Here is a 23,998-nt window from a genome sequence, read left to right as displayed (position 1 = left end):
CAGCAGTTGTTTGCTAAAAGTAATCCCAGCAGTGCTAGTGGTTTCTTTGGGCCTTCTCCTTACTCATCCTTGCTGAAAAAGAGCAACTTGAGGTTGGTAGAGAACCAGCTGGGATTATGGCACAACATTTGCACGTATCCTCTATCTGCACTTTAGGCTAGTGAAGTAGGATCTGCTCACTAGAGTTATAAGAAATGAGCAGTGGTTCAATGAATGATTCAAAATAAAATGTGCGCAGAAAGCTCTCAAAAGATACAGGGCAGTATTTTATTTCCAGATAGGCTTGTCTGTCACCAAAACGCCTGCAAAGTTGCCACACTGTGATTTTCCTCTGGGAATGTTTAAATTGTTTCTGAAGCTTTACAAGGAGAAAGAAGCAGCATGATCTAATGGATATAGAAAAGGGCTGGGTTTTATTCCCAGCTCTTTCCCGGACTTCCTTGGTGATCTCAGGCAGGTCACTTCCCTTCTTGCTGCTGTGTTTCCCATCCCACCCTTTGTCAATCCAGTAATTTATTTAAATTGTAAGCTCTTTGGGGTATGGGCGGTTTCCTGCAGTGTGTCTGTACAGCACATAGTAAGTACATTGGGGCTCTCATCTTAGTAGAACTTCTCCTTTGTTAATATAACATAAAATGATAAATGATAACTTAACTCCAACACATGATAAAACTAACTTTGCTCAAAGAAAAGCCTCGGATCTGAACATGATTTGATGATATTCCAGTTTTGCTAGAGATTACAGCTGGCACAAGGTTAATCTCTATTCCCATGCTAGGGCTATTTGCAGGGTTTCATATGAGGCTTTCACCTCTAGAGGCATGGGCCTCTGCCACTTGCTAGAATAATTCCACTAACTGGCTGTAGTGGCAAGCCCTTAAGCCATCCACCTTTCTCTCCAGTTGCTCGCGCCCCTTATCACCACAGTAATGCATGGTCGTTAATGAATGTTGTTCTCACAACACCTGTAGGAGGTAGCAAAGTATTAGTGCAGATGGAGAAATAGTGTATGGAAAGCTACTTTTACAAGGTCATTAAGGAAGCTTTGGGCAGATGTGGGAACAAAACCCAGCCCCTTGGACCCAGTTTAGGGTCCTATCCACAATGCCATATTAACTAGCCAGCAGTTGGAGGACATAACATGCCTTAATTATGGTGGATTACATGAGAACGGCACTGCCCAGTACAGCATTGTGTCACTTGCAGAAATACTGAGTGGAAAAGCCTGTTAGACAAAGGGCATCACAGGCATTTCAGTCACTGTCAACTGGTTGAGCAAACCAGGATTTTGATGCCACTGAAATGATATTTCTATTGCTGTCCAGATATTTCCTTCTCCTACATGGGAATGTTAAAGACAGCCAGATACCTGGGTCATATTGTCATTTTCATCTCCATTTTCCTGGCCATATCCTATCTAGAGCCTACAACAGATAATAGCTTTCCCCTAGTACAATGAGAAACCAGATGGCTTCAAAGGACCTCAGCTGGACTCCCAGACAGCACATGGAATATTAGTTAATAATAGATTAATAGACTTGTCCCCACTTAAAAAATTAATCTGTTTGTTAGCAAAGCTGTTTGTGCTAAGCAAGTGCTACAAACAATGGCTTCATTCAAATGGCCATGCCATCTCTTCTGAGACGTCCTTCACAGGCCCTTGAGGAAATCACATCAGAAGGATCCTGGAGACACAAGACGAATCACAAAAGCCTTTAAAAAAAACAAACTGTAGCTGCTTGCAAACTTCAGACAAGTGGAGTGTGAAGAAGGGGAGGTAGCGGTTATACACTTGGAAAAGCTGCTTGCCTTCAATTTATTTTCAAGCTAGACTTTTGGCAAGGGAAAATAATTAATCTGAATGCTATATAGCTAAGGTCAGGTTTATGCCATTGTACATGTCTGGTTCAGGGTTTGCCTACTCCCATATTAGAGGTAATCAGTTGCTAATAAAGTCTTGGCTAGTGCCAGGCTGGTGAAGAATACCTTTAGGCTGTTGGTAGGTGGGAAGTTGTATAACTTGAGCTGGATTTCTCAAGACTTGCTAAATGAATTTATTTTTCTTTCTCATGATTTATTTTATATTTTTTGTCAGTACAAGTATTTTTTGCATCTCTCTCACTCTCTCTTCCCTGCATTGAATCCCTCCTCCTCAGAATAAGCAGCTTTAATTTAGTGTCAGCCTAGTTTACTGAATTAAACAGGGCCAGAAAAAAAATCCTATTACTTTTTCCCCATGTTGGGAGGGGATCTGAATAAATGTGTATTTTGACTGATCATATATTAGACTCTGGTATCCACTTATGGCCTGAAAGGAAATATCTGTTCAGTTGCCTAGCAATATCATTGTACATGAGTCTTAGTATTTGGGGGGGGGGGGAAGGGTCAATTGCTAAATAAGCTTCCAGAATCTCATTTTCATGCTTTTTTCCCAGGCTTTATATTTTCTAAACATGATACAAATAACCAGCAAATATGAGATTATAAAACTAGACAATGGTGAAAGCTCATGCTTTATATGCTGATGACTCAGTCAAGACTAGGAGCTCATACCAAATAATGCAGGCTTCATGCAGAGGGGAAACAAAAATTGGAAAGGTTGTCAAGGCAAAGGGCTTTTTTGTTGTTCAGCCATATAGAAAGATGGCTTTCTGTATCAGATCCTGGTGCAAATAGACATAGCCCAATCACTGTGAGTGGAGCTGCAGCCATTCATTTTAAGCTTGAGGTGTGTGTCCGGTTTCTATTCCTGGCCTTTCTGGAGATTTTCTCTGTAACTTTGGGCAGGTCACCTCAAAGGTGAATTATAATAATGAAAAAAAATAACCCACCTTACCCACAAAATCATCCTTTGTCTCAAAAGAAGGTAGCTAGCTTGCTGGAGAAGGGGATGCTGCATGAGGACTTCTGAGTGTCTTAGGGTGGTTGGGGTTTTTTTGAAGAAAATAGGAGCTTGCTGCATTCACCTGCATATCCCTGATAATTTCATTTACTATTGCTTATCTAGCTATCACCTTGCATTGTGAACAATTGAACTTATCTGTTGCTTTGCTAGAGTAGGCTTGTCCCTATTGTCACTTCCTGCTGGCAGCTTTCTCTCTTTGACAACAAAGACATCTCATTCCTCAGTGTTTCCTACCATCTGCATATTTGCTCAGGAAATGCTATTGGATAAATGAAGAAAAAGTTAAATGTTACTGCCACTGCAGCACAAAGCTTTTTGCTTCCCACGTCCAACAATATTTGCTTGTTAAATTTTCATCCTCCGTTTTTATTATGTAAGAAAACATATCTTTGCACTATCTCAGACAAGTTGATGTGCTGGAATTCACAAAGCTTCAAAAGTTTCTAAGATGGCGAATGATAAGAATTAGAGTTTAAAATTAGGTTTAGAAAAGAGCTAAGAAAGAAAATAAGGCAGGTGGAAGGATTTTAAACTTAAGGAGCTTAATATTTTAAAATGAAACTTTAGACTGTTACATCACAGTCTGTTAGTACTTGCACAGGGAGAAGATATGTATGACATCAGGGAGCCTTTTTCTCGCTGACCAAGGCACAACTATGATCCAGTAGTTGGCTTTTGAAGTTGGAAACATTCAGATTGGAAATAAGATGCAACTTTTTAACACGGAGGTAATAATTAACCGTTGAAACAGCTGCTACATTCATCATCACAGATGTCTTTTTAAGTGATATGCTCTGGTTCAGTTATTGATTATGCTCAATAGCTTCAGCACATATTGTAGGGAAGAATAATTTCTTTACTTCAGGACTAGCTAAGTGAAATTCTGTGCCCTCTGTTATCCAAGGTATCAGATGTGATAATCATAATGAGCCTTTTTGATGTTAAAATCCATGAATCACTTGCAGGCTCTTGCATCTCTAAGAATGCTGTTCTACAGTCTTGTCTCAGCACTGTGTGCACAGAGATTCAAAGAAAAAGCCTAACAAAGCAAGCACATATTTTCTGAGACCTGAGATTAATCTAAGAGATGCTATAGATTTTGCAAAGTTTGACCATTTTTTACAGAAGCAAATACTTTACCAGCCCCATCAATATTTTTGACAGTCAACGATCTCTATTTCTAATCCCATTTTACTTCAGTGAAAAATCACTCTGATTATGTCTTTATAGTCTGTAGCCTGGTACTTTGTAGTATATCTTTTTGAACATAAGTATTTCTGAATTATTATTAAATTACATCTGCCTAAATGTCTAGAGCACCATTGGGCTAGATGTTGTACATGCTCTTAGTAAGACAGACAGCTGCTGACCTGCAGAGTTTAATTTCTGAAAGATGCATGACAGAGGGCACGTCTACAAGTACAATTAATTTCAAGCAATAAACTCTGGCGCAGTTTGTGCTGGAGTTTATTGCTCGTGGCATGCTGTTTTGAATGTGCACCTGGGACCACAGCATGTCTGAGCTGGGTCAGAGCAGCCCTTACTGGCAGGAGGCCTGGAGGCTGCTCCAACCCAGCTCAGTGTGCTGTGAAGGGGCTGGCTTGGGCAGAAGGGTGCTTCAGTGCAGGGGCTAGCTGGCAGGCAGCCCCCACAGTGGAGTATCCCCATGCCCCAGCCAGCTCCATTGGCATCTACACATGCATTACTGTGTAATAAATAACTCTGCCATAGGACAGTACTTGTATATACAAGTATTATCCTACAGCAGAGTTTATTAGTTTACTGTGGCCTAATAAAGCCACATGTGTATGCACGGAGACTTTACTGTGGAGCTAATTAGGTTGCTCCATGGTAAAGGTCTCACGTAGACATGCCCAAAAAGTAGCATTATCCTACAAGTAACACATGGGTATCCAAGATGCGCAGAATCTAGGTAACTCCCCAAGGGTTACACAGAGTATCTGTGAAAGAGCTGGAAAATCAGCTCCTAAATCTCAGTTCGTACTTCTTAACCAAGGACCACTTTTTCTCTGTGCCTTTTTTTGTGTGGATGAATAGAGCTGTCTAATTTCTTTAAAAAGGTATCCAAAGTGAATGATGCTAATAGTAACTTTAGGCAAGGCGCACTGACAATTCTAGGTGCTCACACTATTCATAGAGGTATCAGCAATGTCAAGAAGTGAAGGAGGCTGCAATAGCTATTATGTGATCTTAGCTTAATAATGATCAAATTTGCTTTATTTTGCCTGAGATGTCATGCACACATGCACAAAAAAGACAGTTGAATGCTGGAAATAAGCCTTAGATTCTCCACCATGCACAGATTCTGGATCCATGCTAGAAAGCTGCCAATTGGCATGTGATGAAAATGCTTTATTATATGAACCAAAATGAAGAACAAATGTTAAATCCTGATGCTTAGATTTCCCACGCCCCGCTTTATCTCCTGATACAACTAGGCAAAATGGCTGGGTGAGGGGTTAATGTTCTGTGTTACTCAGTGACTTTAAACAATGGTATGATTTCAAATTCTTTTTTGACGATACATTTCTTTTGATACATGAGATTAAAAAAAAAATCAGGATTATTTGTAAAAATTGAAAGTATGATATAATCTTACAGGGCTGTTCTACTGTGAATAAGCAGCTTTCAGGGCAAATTCAGGAGGATATCAATGTTTTGAGGCTACTTTTAAGTCAGATTTCTAATGTTTTCAATTTTTTGGAGGCTACAGATTGCAAGTGACTAGCTTCAGTACTGGTCTATTGCAATTATGCAATTCACTAATGTGCACTTTTCATAAGCTGGTATAAATGAAATGTTTTCCTCCTCCTGATTCATCTAGCGTGCAACTTTCATACTGAAAGACTGTCATCTTCTATTCGCACTTGAGGGATATTTTCCATTGTCCAGCCATTATTATTTACACTTATTTGCATTGCAAGGATATTGAAGACAGATGCTGGTACATACCCTAATTTGTATTACAGTAGCACCTAGAGGTTTCAACCAAGACTAGAACCCCTTTGCGATGGGCATTATGCATGCACAAAGTAAAAAACAGTATCTAACCCACAAAAGTTTGCAATCTAAATAGGCCAGGCAGAGGGTGGCAGAAATATTATTGTCTCTGCTTTATAGAGGGGGAATTGAAACCCATAACTATCCTTCTGCAACCTTTCCGGCTAGACTAATTGTCCCCTCCAGCCAGATGGCTCTTATGGCTTGGCACTCTTAAAATCCACTTCATCCGTAGGCAGAAAGCTCACACAAAGAACTGTAGATTCAAGTGAGATACAAGCAGTCTATACTGTTGTGCTGGTTCTTTGCATGGGTGTGAATTTCAGTCTTAAATGGCCATACTCTTGAAGAGCAGACTCAGTTCTGTATAGTGGTATTTTGAAAGACATACTGACATTTTGAATTCTTGGTGGTTCTTCTCAAATTTAAAAGGAAAAATTAAATCTTTCAGCCTTGGAAATGCAGCTAATGTATGTGATGCTTCAAGAACATTCTGCTAATGAATTATGAATTCCATAAATATAATATGAATGGTGCATATGCAGTGAGAATTCATAGTGCAATTTGCATCTATCATACCATATTAGCAAAATTTGCCAATAAAATAGCTTCAGTTACCCAAATGTGACTTTCTTTTTTAATTAAAAAAAGTGACTAATGATTTTGGACAGAAAAAGGGAACACCATTACACTACAAACACTACAAAAAAAGTGTTTATGAGCTCCACTGATCACCACAACATGAAAAGTTATATTAACCACTGAACAGCTAAAAGCCAAGCTCCTTTTGATGAGGGAACCTGTATGTAAAAAGCTGGGAAGAGAAAGGGGAAAGCTGCACAGAAAGCGACCAACTAGAGTCCAAGTTCTGCATCAAGCTTTGCATGGCCAGATGTTTATAGTGAGATGGAGCTATACCAGGAGAGGCCCAGGACCTGTCTCTTTGAAAGCTCAGGGCCTAGAAGTGCTTTGTGAACTGCAAAAAACTGCTGCTGTTTGGGTAGAGAAACCATCAGCTTGCATCAGTCCAACATTTTGCTAAACTGTTGCAAGCCTCTCTGGGGCAGGTCTTCACTTCTGGACAAGAAGCCTTAGAAGTGGAGGTAAGAAATCAGACTGCTCTATGCATTTCACAGTCAGCCTGGGAAATACCCAAACAGAGCCCTCCTTGTGGCATTTCAGTACTTCACCTAGAGAGTGAACACATAAGGCAGTGAAAACAGAAAGCAATGGTAAAGAAAGAAACATGGTCTGGATATTTTAAAGCTATGCACTTGGGAACAGGTTCTGTTTCAACCCGTTGAGCAAGGGTCCGGGTTGGCATCTTTAGATATGTTCAGACACCCTTACTACTTTAGATATGTTCATTCCAGGGGGACAATGTGCATAAAGGGCTGTGCTACCTTTCCTTCCCAGGTTTAAACTTATCAGAACTACCTCAAAAAATTGGTTTTAGCCACAGTGACCTTGGATAGCTCCAATCTCTGCTCTGTGCCATAGTACCAGAGTAAATGGGGGAAAATAGTCATGTTTGGCTCCACTTTTGTTGCCTTTATTGCTAGTTTATACAGTGGGGCTGATAAGCAACTCAGTGGAACAGTTCTCTTTGACCTGTCCTCCTTGCACCATGCTTGCCATGCTATGTGAGGAGGATAACAGTACCGCTGTAGATGGAAAGACTGCCATGGGCTTCTCTCTTTCCAGTCTATGCAGCAGGGATAATACCGATGTGCCATCTGCATTGAGCCCATCAAAGTTAATAGAAAGAATCCCATATCCTTCAAGGGACATTGGGTTAGACCACAATCTCATTGTGCAGGTCTGCTTCATTCACCTCTACCTAGTGCTTTGAGAGCCTTGCTGTTGCAGAGGAGAACATGTACTATGGTTGTTTCTATAACCCCACCCCAATGCTAGCTCCTCGCTCTCTTCAGCCAAAATTGAAAACTGGACATGTTCTGTGGACCAATATTTTAATTAGTTGTTCTTTCTCATTTTAAAATGGGTCCAGAAGAGAAGCGAAACATCCATTGGATGAGGTCATCCCAGCAGGAAGCCCAATTAGCTAAAAATAAAATCTCAAATGCTGCTTGAATTGGTGCTGGCAATAGTCCTCCTACAAGTGCTCTAATCGAACTGCAGCATTAGTAACATTTTATGCGATCTTTTTCCTCCCAATTCGTTATTATCCTCAGTGCACAAACCTTGTGGGGGTAGTGGAGGGAGGGAGAGTGGGGTTTATTTTTCTCTTCTGCTCCTTTGATTGCTATTGCTTGCCATTACCTGGGCAGAAAACATCTGCTTTTATCCCATTAAGAAGCAAAGATTACTAGGTTTTAGTTAAACTTGGCATTCTCTGGTTATTTACTGGGACTTTGGAAAAAAAAAAAAAAGAAGTTGGAACTTAATTACATAGCAGATGCCGAGAGTGGTATTTATTCACCAAAACCGCACAGGTCATTCATTAAAATCTCAGTTTTAATTAGCAAACACCTGTTTTGTGTTTGATTTTACACTGATATGTACTGTCTGCAATTTGCTTTCTTCAGTACAAGCAATTAGATAGCCCTGACAGTAACAGTTAATCTAATTAGAACAGGGGTGCCCTGGGAACCAGACACTGACTTCAAGAAATTACACAGACTCACATGCACAATCTTTTATCAGTTAAGTTTGTTGCTGTTGTTTATAGGGTTGGGGTTTTTTTTGTTCTTTTACACTTACACAAAGAAATGTTTCCCCTTCTCAAGTTATATCTTACAAAGGAAAATCTCTTGGTGAATGATAAAAGGATGGTTCTCTGCTAGGAGAACACACAAAGCTGTTGATATTTTCACATTGCGACCTAATCCTAGCTCTGACAGTCAACCTTCTAGGAAAAAATCCTACAGGATCATCAGCAGAACCTTTCCAATCAAACAGCTCTCTTTCTTTCATCCCATTGAATCATTTTTCATTAGCTGAATTTTCTTCTCTACCTCCTCCTTCCCACAGCCCTTTCAAATACTAATGGAAAGACAAGAAACCCTACTTCCTATGTCTCATCCTCTCTCCTGGAAAGTAGAGATTGAAAATGTTCCAAGAAGTCTCATTTATACAAATGCAAAAATTCAGTGCAGTCCTCCTGTTCTGACATCTCTGGATGTATACTTGGTCTGAACTTTGATGCTAGTAGTTTAAAGTGAAGAGGATGGGGAAAGTTGAATGGCTGAAGCATGAAATTGGCAGGGAAGCCTTCTATCCCCAGCTGGCATTCAGATCAAATAAAGGGAATGCAAAAACATCCTCATGCCTGGGCAGATGAGTGTAAGCCAGACCTCACAAACTCTGAGCTTTTGTTAGCTGTTCAGACCCCTCAATGACACTATTATTGTTGGGTCCCTGCAACAACAAGGTCTATTATTCCCTTCTTTCCCCCAGGTTTACTACCATAGATATACAATCATTAATGACAGGCATCTATCTACAACCTGAAAGGGGTTGATTATGACACAGCTCCTCCCCAGCTAAGTGAAGAGTTTATGATAAACACTTAACAACTGTTTAACTAGGATAGCTTTTCAGACTGTAATCAGTGCTATTCCTTATGGTAACGGGTTTCTATTACTTTGCGATACTATGGTCAAAAACTTGAGTGCTTTCCTATTTACATCAGCAAAAACCTGGTATTGGGCTGTGCCGGCCTGTCTCTCTGCAAGGTTACCCAAAGTTTGGTCCAATCATTATATAACAGAGGATGCATACAAAACGGACGCACTAATGTCAAGGCCTGTTAATGTTTTCCTTGCAGAAGGGGGACTCTAGATTCCTTCTATTCTGAACTTTAACTCATTTACTGACCTTGAGTAAGGTCACTTATGATAGATTAAAAAAAATATAGAAATCCAAAGCAAAAATGATCTTGGTATATTGCCAATTATTCGCTCATCTCCATTTTTAGTCATGGTGTCTTGATTAAGTTCTGTTTAGAATGGTTTCTTTTCTATCTTTGTAGCTTACCTCTGCAGAAGATGGATAATGTATTTTTTTGCTTGTTTTTTTTAAACTTGCATCCAGTGGAGTCATACTTGTTTATGAGGAGAAGTAGTTGAAGTGGTGGGTAAAGTCACCCATTTTAGTACACACCTCTCAGAGGTGCTGTGCCCCTTAAATTCATGTTTGGAAAGTACTTTAGACCCCCTGACCCCCCTCCAAAAAACCCCCTCTTTTAAAATTATTATTTAAAATGAGGCCATCAAACACCGTGTTTAGCTGAGCTTTGAGCAAAGAAAAAATATTACCTGCAGTGCTAAGTTGGTGTGTATGTGTGTACATGTGCACATAGGCAAAATGAAGAAGTTTTTGCTCAAAATACATGCAACTAATGCTCCTGCTTTAAGCAACGTAATCCTATATTGCACACTGTAATGTCTTTAAGAATGTGCCTTCTTGTGTCATAGGATGCTGTTATCAAATAGCAGTTATGTATTAAAATATCCATCTAAAGGTTGTTTCAGGTAAGCTTGTCTCTCAGTTACGAAAAGTATTAATAAATAGATTGCTTTTATCATGGCTACAAATAATCACTGCATGAAACTATTTATAGTCCTCAAAGCAGGACCAGCCCCAACTAGATCACTGCAGCCAAGGCCTTGTCTATCTGGGTCCTAGTATGGACACTCCACCACCTCTCTGGCCAGCCTGTTCCAGTGTTTTACTACCCTCTTAGTGAAAACGTTTTTCCTAATTTCTAACCTCAACTTCCCTTGCTGAAACTTGAGCCCACTGTTCCTTGTTCTGTCACCTGCCACCACTGAGAACAGTCCAGCTCCATCCTTTTTGCAACACCCCTTCAGGGAGTTGAAAGCTGCTATTAAATCTCCTGTCAGTCTTTTCTTCTCTAAACTAAATAAGCCCAGTCCCCTCAGCCTCTCCTTAGAAGTCATGTCCCCAAGCCCCTGAACCATTTTCATTGCCCTCTGCTGGACTTCCTCCAATTTGTCCACATCCTTTCTGTAGTGGGGGATTCAAAACTGGACACAGGACTCCAGCTGTGGCCTCACCAGTGCAGAAGAGAAGGGAATAATCACTTCCCTTGATCTGTAGGCAAAACACACACCAACACAGCCTAGTATGCTGGTAGCCTTCTTGGCAGCAAGGGCACACTACTGGCTCATATTCAGCTTCTTCTCCATTGTCACTCCCCAGCTCCTTTTCTGCACAGCTGTTGCCCAGCCAGTCAGCCCCAGCCTGTACCGATGCATGGGGATGTTCCCACCTAAATGCAGGACTTTGCACTTGTCCTTGTTGAACCTCAGTTCTTGCTAAAATGCTTTGGACATGGCTAGGGAGCATTGGATTCATCCCAGTGGATCTACATCAGCGTTATGCCAGCGTACAAGTATCTCAAGGACTCAGCGTTGGACGGAGTTCCTTTTTTGTATCCTACTCTCTGTGATGGGGGAGATGCTCTTGAAGCATTGTGAAAGAGGTAAAGGAGGAGTGGGGCTTTTGTCACTTTTGGAAATAATAAATACTTTTGGAATTCATACTGGCAATTGTTTTGGATTTTGAGGAGAATTCAGATTTTCCACCTGGATAACTTTTACACAAGTTGCCTGGCCCAAACATGAATAAATCTGGGCTGTTCAAATGCTTTTGCTAATGCATGCTAGCTGACATGGCTGCAAAATCTGGTGTAGACAAAGGCAGTGTGTACCTTTAACAGTTGACTGAATTGAAATCTATGATTTTCAGGTCAGCACTTTTCACTCTGGTCTAGACATGACCAGGGTAAGGGTGGTGGCTAAGTGGCTCTCTCTCCTCCAGAAAAACAACACAAGGATGGTTGTTCTGGTTATGTGCCTGGCCTAAAACTTTTAAGACCTAATTTCAGCTCCTGATGGTGCCTCATGCCTACGGGAAACTTGGGGGGGCCATGAGCAGCCAGTTTTTCTGGTGCCCACAGGACCCCACTTTTAAAAAAGGCCTCAGCTCCCAGCCTTTCACCTACACAAGGATCTGATTCCCCAAATTACCTACTGTTTTCCACAAACAGGCAGATTTTCAGAAGGACTTAATGTCAAACAGTTCCCTGCTGAATCAAACCCCCTTAACAGGTGGGGCTCATAGTGACTAAATGTGCATAATAATTCCCTGCCTCCCAGGTGTCTGTGACAATAAACTCATCCAAAATTGGCAAATAAGCAAATAACAGGATGACAAGGCCATATACGAAGACTACAAATGATTCATCTGTATTAAAATATGGGCATTTTTCCTCCTGAAAATATTCCATGCCCTGTATTTGAGCTGTTGCTTTTGTGGTGAGTACAGAAATTTGGTTTTCCCCTCTATCATCAAAATCCAAGGCAAAAGATTTCCCCTGGGGTGGGTGAGGAGGTTTTGAAATAAAGGAATAAGCTAATTAAGTTTAACTGTGTCAGTCTGAGTAGGCTGAATACCATAATTAATTAATCCAGCCCTCTGACTGTCCTGGAGGGGAATGGTGTTCCTAAATATACAGGGTGAAATGTGTTTAAGGAGATATAGGGCAGATCCAGCCCTCCCTAACTGAAGGGAGATGCAAGTCTCTCAGCAGGAGAGTGTGTAGGAACACAGAGAACTCATTAATATCTAAAGGCAAAGCCTGTTGCTGGGAAGCAAGGGAAAGTTGGGGAGGTGTGCGGGTGCTACACCACAAAGCATGCAAATTTGTAAATGCAGAGAATGGGTTGTGTGAATTAATAGAAGCAGAGTTCTGTATGGTATAGATGTGCTAATCTCATACAATGCATACTGTTTGTTTTAAATCAGTCCCCCTCTATCCTTTAGCCCAGTTAAAGCATCTGGCTTGCTAAGGTGCATTTATAAAAGTTGTCCTGTGGAAAATGGTGCATAGTTACACATTTTGTAGTATGAGAGGAGCATCTCTCTTGGGGGATAATTTCATCCCTGTGGCTTTATCATGCCCTTTTGCCTTGCTCTTGATAGTTCACGGGGGGGGGGGCGGCATTCATTCCTAGTGTAATTTCCGTGATGGGTAACCAAGTTCACCCATCAGTCTTGGTGAAACAGTCTTATCCTTCGGTAATGGCTGACCTTGATTAAATTTGTGTTAGAGACGGGATGCAGAGCAAGGCAGTGGCAGCTTGTCTGAGGCCATGCAGCATGTCAGGTTGGACTGCAGGAGCTAGATAAAAAAATGAGTTACAGCAACTTTTTGGAGAAACTCTAGTGGTTTTAATGGACTACAAAGTTCATTCAATAGCCAGCCAAGGACTCTCATCTCACACCACCCTCTTTTTTCAGTTTTTGGAATAAGCCTCTTGTATTTAGCCTAAATCTGTAACAACTGGGGAGCTGGGCCCCAATCTTTAAGCTCTAGAAACTTTTAATTGGGAGTGGTGCTATTTTCATACTACTGATCTGTGTTACTTATACCAAAGATGCTTGTCATATGCCTTAGGATGATAACATGCAAAGGAAAATCTCAGCAAGATGATGTTAGGAAAACAAAGAGGTATCATATGCCCCTTCTGTTCGTGGGGGAAAGTGGGCTCTGGCTTCCTATGGCAGGAGCAGCTGCATAATTATACCTCATCTATCTTTCTGGGAAGAGTAGGAATCTCTTGAAAGTGGAGGTGTAATGAGATGCATAGTGTGTGCTGCATCAGGCAAGAGATGTCGGATTTAATTGCGTCACAGAGCGTGATGCAACCCAAGGCGATGTGACACCTGCCACTCTGCATCATGCTGTCAAGAATAGACGATTCCTATTAATAGAAAGCACCTTTCTTATACAGTAGGAGAATATTTTTGCCCCTTTGCAGTGTTGTGATGCTGATATTTTAACAAGAGGTTCCTAATATTCTCCTACTCCTAAACCTGCCCACAGGAAGGAAAATGGAGGACACCAGAGAATTTATTCACTTATACAAACATGACCTCGAATAACCTAAAAGGGAGGACCCCCCAAAATCAGCAACAGAATAGAAAGATGATAAAGCACAGAGTTCAACTCCTACGATCTCTCTCTCTCAACTTACAGGAACATTTTGCTGGGATTTGGGGTTTTTTGGTGGCATTTTAAATCCCTGGAACAGAGTGCGCTCTACATGCTGCAACAAGAATAGTCTTGTGTTCATGCCCCAGGACAGGATTTAAGAGACTATTTCAACTCTTTGGTCTCTCACCGAGTTTTTGTACCACCTTGGGCAAATCACTGTCTCTGTGCCCCAGTTGTTCTTCTGTTTAGTTTGGATAAAAAGCCTTCCTATTTTGTCTCGTCCTCAAGGCAGGGACTGTGAGGCCCCATGTGGGCTGGGGCTTCTGTGTACTACTAATAATAATTATTTGCTCTTCAGCAAGTCCCTCTGTGGTGTGTAGATGGGGCAGAAAGAGTGACCTACGTCTCCCTTTTCTCCTCCACAGCTCTGGTAGTGATCATGGGTATAGTGGAAAATGGAGGAGAAACAGGAGGGGGTTGCAAGCTTTTCTTAAGCTAATAATTTTTTTTGCTTGCTGGACAGCCACTTTTAAGTAGAGCAAGATTGATGACATGGCATTCACTAGCAGTCATTTGTGACTGAATGAAAGTCATATAAAGGCTCATTCATACACTGCACCTTCTCCCCTCAACGTTTCCCTATACCCTGATAAAAGAGAGATTAATTGTCAAGGAGTTTCTCTCAGCGATATATTTAAATGGGTAAATGTGTGGCTATTCTTTAGCCCCACTTGATGCCAACCAGAACAAACAAGACCCTCAGAATTTATGACCTTAATTACTTCTAAGTTAACAAGTGCCCAAGCACTACAGAAATGCTCCCCCAGAGTTTCATTGTGGGCTAATGGACAATCATCCAGACTTTCCTTTAGATTATTACAATAATAAACACCAGGCAGCTCAATCAATTAGATATTGCATTGGGATTAGCAAGCAAGTGGACAGGCACTTGGTGCAACTTGCTGAATTTCCTTGAGCTTTGTAGCTGCATCAGTTCTCACATGGTGTGTTCCCGGGTCTCTGTTTCTCTAACTCTCAGAAGCTGCATTGTTAAAAACTTTCTTTTGTGGGGACCCAGCCTCAAACTTTTACCCTTTCACCGTGAGAAGTGAAAAAGCATTAGCTGGTAAATGTGGAAATGTCCAAAGAACATGGTCAACAGAAGTGTATCTTCTGGGGTTTTACTGCATCTTTGAAGATCGACAGCTGGGGCTGGATGCCACACTGGATTAGTACTGCAAGCTGCTGTCCTTTTCTTGGGAAAGTCATTAACAGAGATCCAGCAAGCACAGTTTTACAAGCTGTCTCTCTTCTGAGAAGGAAATGTCATAATAACTTCTATTCACCCTCTTAATACAGACTAATGGCAATGACTATAGGAGGCTGTTCATGTGGTTAATTTCTGAAGTTCCAACTGCAGACCTGATGTAGGTGGATTTATACTTGAATGCCAAGTAAAACAGCAAAGTCAGGATCTGTGTTTTTGTAAGTGCATCATCCAACTCTCAGAGAAGTTCCTTTGTAATTCTGCCCCCAGCTCATTGCTCTGCAAATGCAGCTCAATGCCAACTTTTTAAATGCCTGCTATTTCCAAGTCCTATGCTTCCATAGTCTCATTAATGCACAACAATCAGTTCCAACATTCAGATCTATTCCTGGACTTCAGCACAACTCTACCAGTGCCCCTTAATTTTGACCTGCAATACCTATTCCTGCACCACTCCTCTGCCTCCACACCACTTTGCCAAAGCTCCTCTTCCTTGACCTGGTAAAGGAATTAGAACTGCAGGGGTAGGATGAGAGTCATCACATAGCAGTTACATGGGTTGTCACCAGGCATAACAGCATTTATTGAATCAAAAAGGGCTCCAATCAGTTGCATTAGGCTTCAGAGAATATATATATATAAAGACTTGCAATAATGTTATTAGAGAAGTTTTCTCAGGCCAGTTTTGCTCACCAGGGTGTTCCTCTATTGCAAATGGTGCTCGAACCTTAACATTTACACTTTGAACCCTGTAGCAAATTTTCTCACTTTATTACATAAAGCTCTTCCTCCACACTATCTCTGGTTTCACAGAGCTGCAATTCCTTCTGTAACTTCAGGTTCATTAGTCCTGCTTGCAAACCTTGAGCGTTTAGTGAAGCAGCAGGTAACTTACCTGTGGGGTCAAGATTGGGGTCAAGTTTTGATGCCAACTGAGCTGGTGCAAATCTAGACTGAATCTAGTAGTTTTTATATCATTGATCTGGATTTAGAGCAGTATAATCATAATTAAGAACTAGTTGTTCCTCTGTTCTGGGCAGTTAGTATCTGAGTCCTGTATAAAACTGGGAATTTTTTCATTGCATAGTCTAGCATTACTTTTTCTAATACAGTACTTATGAAAACATTTTCTGCACTATTTAAAGTGATGTTCAGGGCACGGTCCCACGAATATTCCTGTGTAGGGAGGTAAGGGCCAGAGTACAAGACAGTCTCCCATCACTTGTAGCTCTGCACTGTCAGTGAGCAATGGAAGTGGGGCCTGGGTATTGTCCTCAACTCTCACCTAAGGAAGGTGTAGACAAGAGGAGTAAACAATGGCTGAAGCCAGCGTGGATATAGGCCAGTTGCAAATTTCTACCTCCTAGTAATAAGGAGTGTTCACGGACAGAAATGTGCTGCCTGCAAAAGATGGTAATCCTCCTTCTTGGGGACAAGAATATTTCTGGCTTTTTCTTTGAGTTCTTATTTTTCATTGCCTGGCAGATGTTCCAATTGCAAATTCACTTTGCTTTAATATTATCGTTGAACGCAAGACCTGGGAAGAAACAGTACTAATCTACTCAGTGTTGGTTAGCCCTCAGGTGAGCTGCTGGGTCCGGCTTCAGGTACAGCGCTGGGTGAAGGATGAGACAAGAGAGTGACAAAGAAGATAAAGGCATTGGGAAGGAATCTGTTTTGAGGAAAGGCTGAAAGAACATGGTATATCTAGGCAGAAGACAAGGTAGAGATACACCCTATGCATAGACTAACTAAATCGGAGACAGTTAAGTGCTTGTTTCGTCAGATGCTACATTTAGTTTGGAACAAAAGGATGTGGGTGTGTGGGGTGAGGGCAGGAAAAGAGAAGGACACAGGAGGACTGGAAAAATTTGAAATGTTCCTATGAAGATGGAGAAACAGTGCTCTCCCTTGCCACAGAGGAAAAACACATATGTTTTAAACTATAAGAAAGTATTTTTAGAACAAATCTCAGCAAAACAACTTCCTAAATGTAGGAGCAGTAGGACAATGGAAAAAGCAGCCCAGAGAATAGCATTTTCTTCGTTAGAGGTTTTCAAGAAGAGGCTGGGTAGACATCTGTCTGGGATGCTTTTCAAAGAGAGAATTGTGCAGTGTTGCAGGAGTTAGACTAAATGGTATCGGATGTCTCTTCCAACTCTGTGATTTTGTATTTCTTTGATATAGAACATGAAGAACAACCAGTTTGTCTAGTCTCTACACTGTATTGTGACATGCTTTTTGTGCAAGACGGTTCATAATACTTCTTAGCACAATACAGTGTATTCTGAGCACAGTGAAGTTTGTAACTAAAAAGCATGGTCCCTATGCAGCTGCAACATCCATAAAGCTAAACAATAGCTAATATATATATATATCTCTTTAGTTCTCAAAAGCCATGGATGTTTGGGCCACAGTGGAAAACAGTCTCATTGTGTCTGTTTTGTGACAAGAAACTTTTTCTAATCCTGTTTTGTAAAAGGTTTCCCAAAGCAATATACTGTGTAAAGTAATTACTTTTTGATTTTTTTTTTCTCATTCTCTAGGAAAAGTAGGTTGTGTGATGCAGATATGGTGTACCTATTGTTCCATATTTCTTATAATGTCATTGCTCTAATAACATTTTTTTCAATAAGTAGCAAATTATTAAAATAACTGTGGCAGAAAACCCTGTTGTTAGGGACCAGATTCATACTGTGAAACAACAAAATGTTTGCAAAATCCTTTTATTTTGTCAGTGTTAGTATAAATTTTACACCTTGAGCTAATACTGGACCTATTGAGGAAGAAAAGACCTATGCAGGAGAATGGTCCAGAGTTGGACGCGGTCACTGTAAATTCAGTTTCTGGCTCTGCCACTGATTCCCTGTATGCCCTTGGGAACATCATTTATTATCTCTGAGCCTTCATTTTCATATCTAGTCATCTCCTTGCTTTTTGTATATTTAGACCCCTTTTCTGGGGGGGCGGGGCATCTCTTTCTAGGTGTCTGTAGCATATCTAGCAGTCTCTTTAGGACCTTTTGCTTCTACTCAAGTACAAGAAAAAATAAAATAAAAAAGAAATTCTCAAGATTTTTTCCCCAAGGAAAGAAAGAGAGAAACCTTTGTCTTCTGAACTTTTAGCTTGTGCAAGTCCCCTTAACTGATTTGTGTAGGGTGATTTGTCAGAATCAAATCAATCACACCTTAATTGGATAAATAGAGCCATCTGCCCTGATTCAAACTGAGGATAAAATCAACACAAGAAATGCTTCAACTGGGAGTGGACAAAAATGTTAGATGGCTCTGGGAGGTGACTCAATCACCCCTTTTCATTCCTGTGTCTCAGAAGCAGGCTAATTAGCCTCAATCTCTTTTTTTTTAATTTGTGGGCAAAAAATCCAGGTGAAATTTTATACAGATCTTTTTCTTTTAAAAAGAGATTGTCAAATCCAGGCATTAAAGGCAACAGTGTTATAAGACCTTCAGGACCTGGAATCACCCCTGTGACTTGTTAATTCACAGCACTATACTACTAACCCCACCATCTCCTTGTTCCCTCCAGCTCTAGCCTCTGTGCTGAATTGTGTTGCCCCCTGCTCTGAGTCACTGTCGGACAGTCATTGCCAAGGACCTGTCAGAGCCAACAGTTACTCTCACTGACTGTGCAGCTGTAAATGTGACTGGAATTTGGATGGATAATGCATGTATGCTTAAGGTCCAAGGTCCCTTCTGGCCCTGCAATCTGTGAAGCTAAGGGCTTTTCAGAACGAGGTCCATAGCATCCAGCTATTTCAGTTTTCTTTCTTCTAAAGTTACGATCTGTGGAATATGTTCCCTGTGTTCGGTGCAATAAATATTTGCTTTCCGTACAAACTACACTGGGCCATTAAACTTTTCCTTACAAACCTTGGGCATGTTTCTGATGAGAGAAATATATTGTAGAAGCCACCTAAGCATCTCTCTGACTCAAGTATCATATCTTATTCACTAAAATCAGCCTGCTCTAGGTTTTCAAAACCTTTAATTTCTGAAGAGGCATTGCCAAGTTAAACAGAGCTTGAATTGTGACTGGTTTTTAAAGCTATCTGCATTTTGATGCTAACTGCCTGCTGCTTTTATAATGCTTGTATTGAGATGATGTTCATGGAAGTAATGCTGTCTAACTGCTGATACCCTGGGATCCTCAGAGAGATAATGGTCTCAGTACATTTATGTCAGTGAAGCTATCTGTCACTTTATACCAGCTGAGGCTCTGGCATGGCTATGTTTTATATCCCGGTGATAAGGTGGTTCCAGTCCATCTTTAGGAGCAGCATTCAATCCTGAGCAAAAACTGCATTCCCTCCCTTAACGCACCATACATCAAAGAAAGATATGACCTCTAACTATTGGGGCTTAGGAAGAAACTTTTTATTGGGACAGGATATTGCATATGCTTGCTATAGTGCATCATAAAGCTTCCTCTGAAGCATCTGTCTTTGGACGCTATTGGAAATAGGATATTGGATTAGCGGGACCCTAGTCTGATTCATTACATCAGTTCCCATCTTGCTTTGCATTATCCAAGGCAGCAAAATTGTATCTCAAAGCGGATTTACTTGTTGTTTGGGATGAAAAAACACCCCCGTGTTTTCACGGACCATTTGGAACAAAACACGCTAGAAGCGTCTCTTTAAAGAATTGCAAAAAAAAACCCATTGGTTTTGATTTTGCTAGCTCCTTTCCACCGCTACCTCAAAAATGTTAGTCTGGCCAGAACAAAAAACAAACAAAAACAAAACCTTCCGCACTTTCACTTGATATTTTCTGGCAGTTTATATCCAAGATGAAATGAAAAACAGCAACAAAATCTATTCTTATAGCTACATCTACAATAGCTCCGTCAGTTCAAAGCATTATTTGGGTCGCTAGGATTTTTTTTTCCCTCTGCCCAGACTAACATGGGTTCTTAACAAGACGTGGACGCATGCATTTATATAAAACTTCCAAGAAAGAACAGTCCTTTTAATAAGCTTTAATATCCGAGTATCAGCAGCACCCTGTATACTTAGGCCATGAATGGCAGTTACATTATCCTTTCTTTTGAAACCAATGAATTGGTTCAGGCTAAGGGTCCCTTTTTCACTGCCACCAAAAAGCAAGCAAGAAAGAAAAAAAGAAAGAAAGTGACTATCGTCAGAGATTTGTAAGGCTCAATAGAAAATTAAAATAGACAGGAGATCTCCTATTATAGTCACCTTGGCTCTGTTGAGCCTTATAAGTTTTCAAATGCAAAAGAGTTATTTTTTTTTTAATTCTTAATACGTGTATGCTTCTGCCTGCTATTTTATTGGCTTTAGCCAATTGGTATCTCTCTGCATAAAAGAATACCTTACAGATTATTTGTTCAGATCTTCAGCTGGGCCATGCTGATTTACATCAGGTCAGTATCTGGTCCTCTTTTCTTAGATCTGATATAAACTGCAGGGAAGTCGAGCACAAGTTTTAGATGATTAAGGGGATGTGCCTTATGAGCAGGGATCCTGGTTTTCTCAGATTAAAAAAAATCCCCAGCTTTCAGATTAAAAAAAGTAACCTCAAATCCACTTTTATCCTTTTTTCTCTCCCGTGATTAAAATGAATGAAAGTAACCTCAAATCCACTTTCATTTTTTTTCTGTGATTTAAAATGAAACACCACTAATATAGAGATAGATATATAGCAGTGTTTCCTTTTTAATTGTGGAAAAATGTGGATTTGGGGTTGGGTTTTTTTTAATCTGAAAATTGGGGATTTTTTTTTTAACCAGAGAAAACCAGGATCCCTGTTCATGAGGAATAAGTTATATACCCTGCCGTTAGAGGCGTGCAAAAGGACATGGGTTTAGTGAAGCTGCCAATGCCAATAAAACAGAAAATAATAATTTAAAAAAAATTGTCAGGAAAGTAAGGCAAACATCACTGTGATGGTGATGACAAGCAGGGATTAGGACAGGGGAATTCTCTGGGAAGGAGGGCACCAATCTAATCGACTAGAAAAAATAGGTTAATTATTATCATTCTTGAACATAAACATGATCCAAAGCTCATTCAAATAAATTGAAAGATCCCCTTCAATTTCAGCGGGTTTCGGATTTGAACACTTGTATAACAGGTGAGTCTGATGGATTAGAGGACCATGCTTTAGGGCCATATTCTGCTCTTCGAATGATGTCAGACATAACTCCAGGAGTTGGTCCGGATTTATGTCAGACTGAATGAAAGCACGTGTCACCACTTCTGCTGTTGTATCAGGAAGTGCCAGCACAGCTTATTGGTCCAAAGTGACTGGAAAGGGCCATTAGTGAAATGATACTTAATAAACCAATGGTGAATGATACCTTTGAATGTCCTAGACAGAAAAAGAAAGAACATAGAGCCATTAGGTCAATGCTTTCCAGTTCCAACCCTTTTATGAAAAGCCTTCACATGCCAGATAATTACCCTGATGCACACCACTCTGCTAACCCAGTTACCCTTCAGTTCTTTTCTTCTTGCAAAGGCAAACCTGAATTTTTAGAGTGCTGCAAAATCCCCATGAAAACCCTGGAGGTGCCAGAGCATTATCATCATTAGTAAAGAGGGATAACATGGTAGAACCAAAATATCTTAATCTGGATTACCTGCTTTATTGAGTAACATCTACTAGATCATTCTTGTTTTCATACCTCTTGCTACTTGTATCTACAACAAGAATAAATAGACATTCTTGGAACTTGAACTATGGTCCTTATTTAGCAGCATCACTTAATCATGAGAATAATTTCATTGACTTCCCTGGGGCTACAGACACGCTAAATAACTCAGATGCTGAAATGCTTTGCAGGACAGGATCCTGTTGGATTAATAATTGCTGGAGAATTTCAGAGGGAAGAGAAAGGAAAATAGTCAAGGACAGAAGACGGCTCCTTTTAGCATAGGAGTGGGCAATTATTTGGGCCTGCTGGCCACGTAGGGTGTTTTTGGGGGGTCAGCACCCCCCACCTCCCCAGCAACAGTTCACTAAACGTGATGTAAGTGTGGAACAGGGTGATGGGGAGACAGAGAAAAGTGGCCAGGCCCACCATGAGTTGTGGCAGCTGGTGCTCGGCACTGGGCAAAAGGAGGTACTGGGCCCTGGAGCCCACATTGGGGCTTCCTTGCAGCGTTTCCCCGCTACCACCACCCCACATCACCTCCAGGCTAATCTGGACCCATGGGGTAGCAGTGGAGGGAAGAAGTCGCAAGATAGCCCCAGTGCAGGCTCTGGGTGGCTGCAGCCAGAAGGGGCCCAGCAGCAGCTGCAAGCATGCCTGCTGCCAGGTCCTGCCGGGCCATCATGGGCAGTGCTGCCTCTCCTCCCCACCAAACTGTCTTGCACTTACAGCATATGTCCCTGCATCTTACAAAAAGCTCCTGGCCCACATGCTAGAAGTACCACCGGGTGGGCACCGGCATCACCTGTGGATGCAGCCAGGAGGTTCCTGCTGGGGACTTGGGTATCTGCCTGGTCTGCAGGTGATGCTGCTGCATCAGCACATCAGCTGCTTTCCCATGCAGTGGCCCCCATCCCCAGCAGGAACCTGCAGGCAGCATCCACAGATGATGCCAGTGTGCACCCAGCGCTGCTTCCAGTGTGCGGGGCAGGAGCTGGTGTAAGCTGTGGATGGGGCTGGGACATGGCCACCTGTCCACCAGACACAACACAGCCGCTGGAGTTGCCAGTTCCTATGACTTCGCAGCCACCAATCCGCAAGCCAGATACAATCAGTTGATGGGCTGGATCCAGCTCAAGGGTCATATATTGCCAACCCCTGTTTTAGCAGGTCTTCACCACAACCCCTTATAAATTATTTTATTCCCTGACACAAGTGACAGGGAACATAGTTGATTAAAAAAATCAGTATGTTAGCATGCAGGGATATATATTACAGGATGTATATACATACAAAAAGGAATGCACCATGCTCAGACATGTACTTTTTATTTTCATCACCTTGGTGAGCCATAATCTAAACAGTCACCTAGCCTAACTGTTCAGGAGGCCCAGTGGGTTATGTTAAATGATAATACTACTGAGGGTCAGGTATGTGAATTTAGAGTTGGATTCTATTCCAGCTATAAGGGCTACTGGCAGACATAGGAAAATAAAACAAACCAAATAGTGCTTTACTGGAAAAGGAAGTGTGTTAGTTTGAGCTGGCTCCCCAGTGTCCGTCTAGATCAGGCACTTCAGTGGGGCTTTTTGACACTTTCATCTGAAGCTGATTCAACCAGCTATTAGATAAAAACACCAAAAGGCCTCATTGAAGTGCACAAACTATACAAACATTGGGCAAGCTGAGTCAAACTAATGCTATGCCTCTTCTGAGCCTGTGCTGTTTTTGTTCTTGTTTTTTAACGATGATAAGCAGCCTAGGTGTTTAAGTACACTTACGTACCTAATGAAATCCTATTGCATTCTGCTCAAGTCCTGAAAAGCTTTTATACAAAAGATGAGGGATGCTGAGTACTCGATCTTGCATAGGGTAGAACAGAATCACACATAGAAGCCTCTGTCACTTAGATGTCAACACATAGTATAGAAGCTCGCCTTTAGTGTCTTAACTTTTGGTATACAGTGCAAAGCCACTGACCTTTCTGCAAGAACAATCTCATCCTTGTGACACTGGTTACACTGGAGCAAACACCCCCTGAGAGGCAAAACTCACTGGAGGAGGAGGAATAGATGAGAAAGCATCCAGAAAGAGAACAAATATTTGCCTTAGACAAACACCATAATTATACAGTCCCTTGAAATGGCATAGGTGAGTGATCAAAAAACAAGTGCATGTTTAA

This window comes from Crocodylus siamensis, chromosome 6 (genome assembly GCF_052110815.1).
Source record: "Crocodylus siamensis isolate JL-2025a chromosome 6, ASM5211081v1, whole genome shotgun sequence".
NCBI classification, from domain to species: domain Eukaryota; kingdom Metazoa; phylum Chordata; order Crocodylia; family Crocodylidae; genus Crocodylus; species Crocodylus siamensis.
This window is presented reverse-complemented; position numbering follows the sequence as displayed.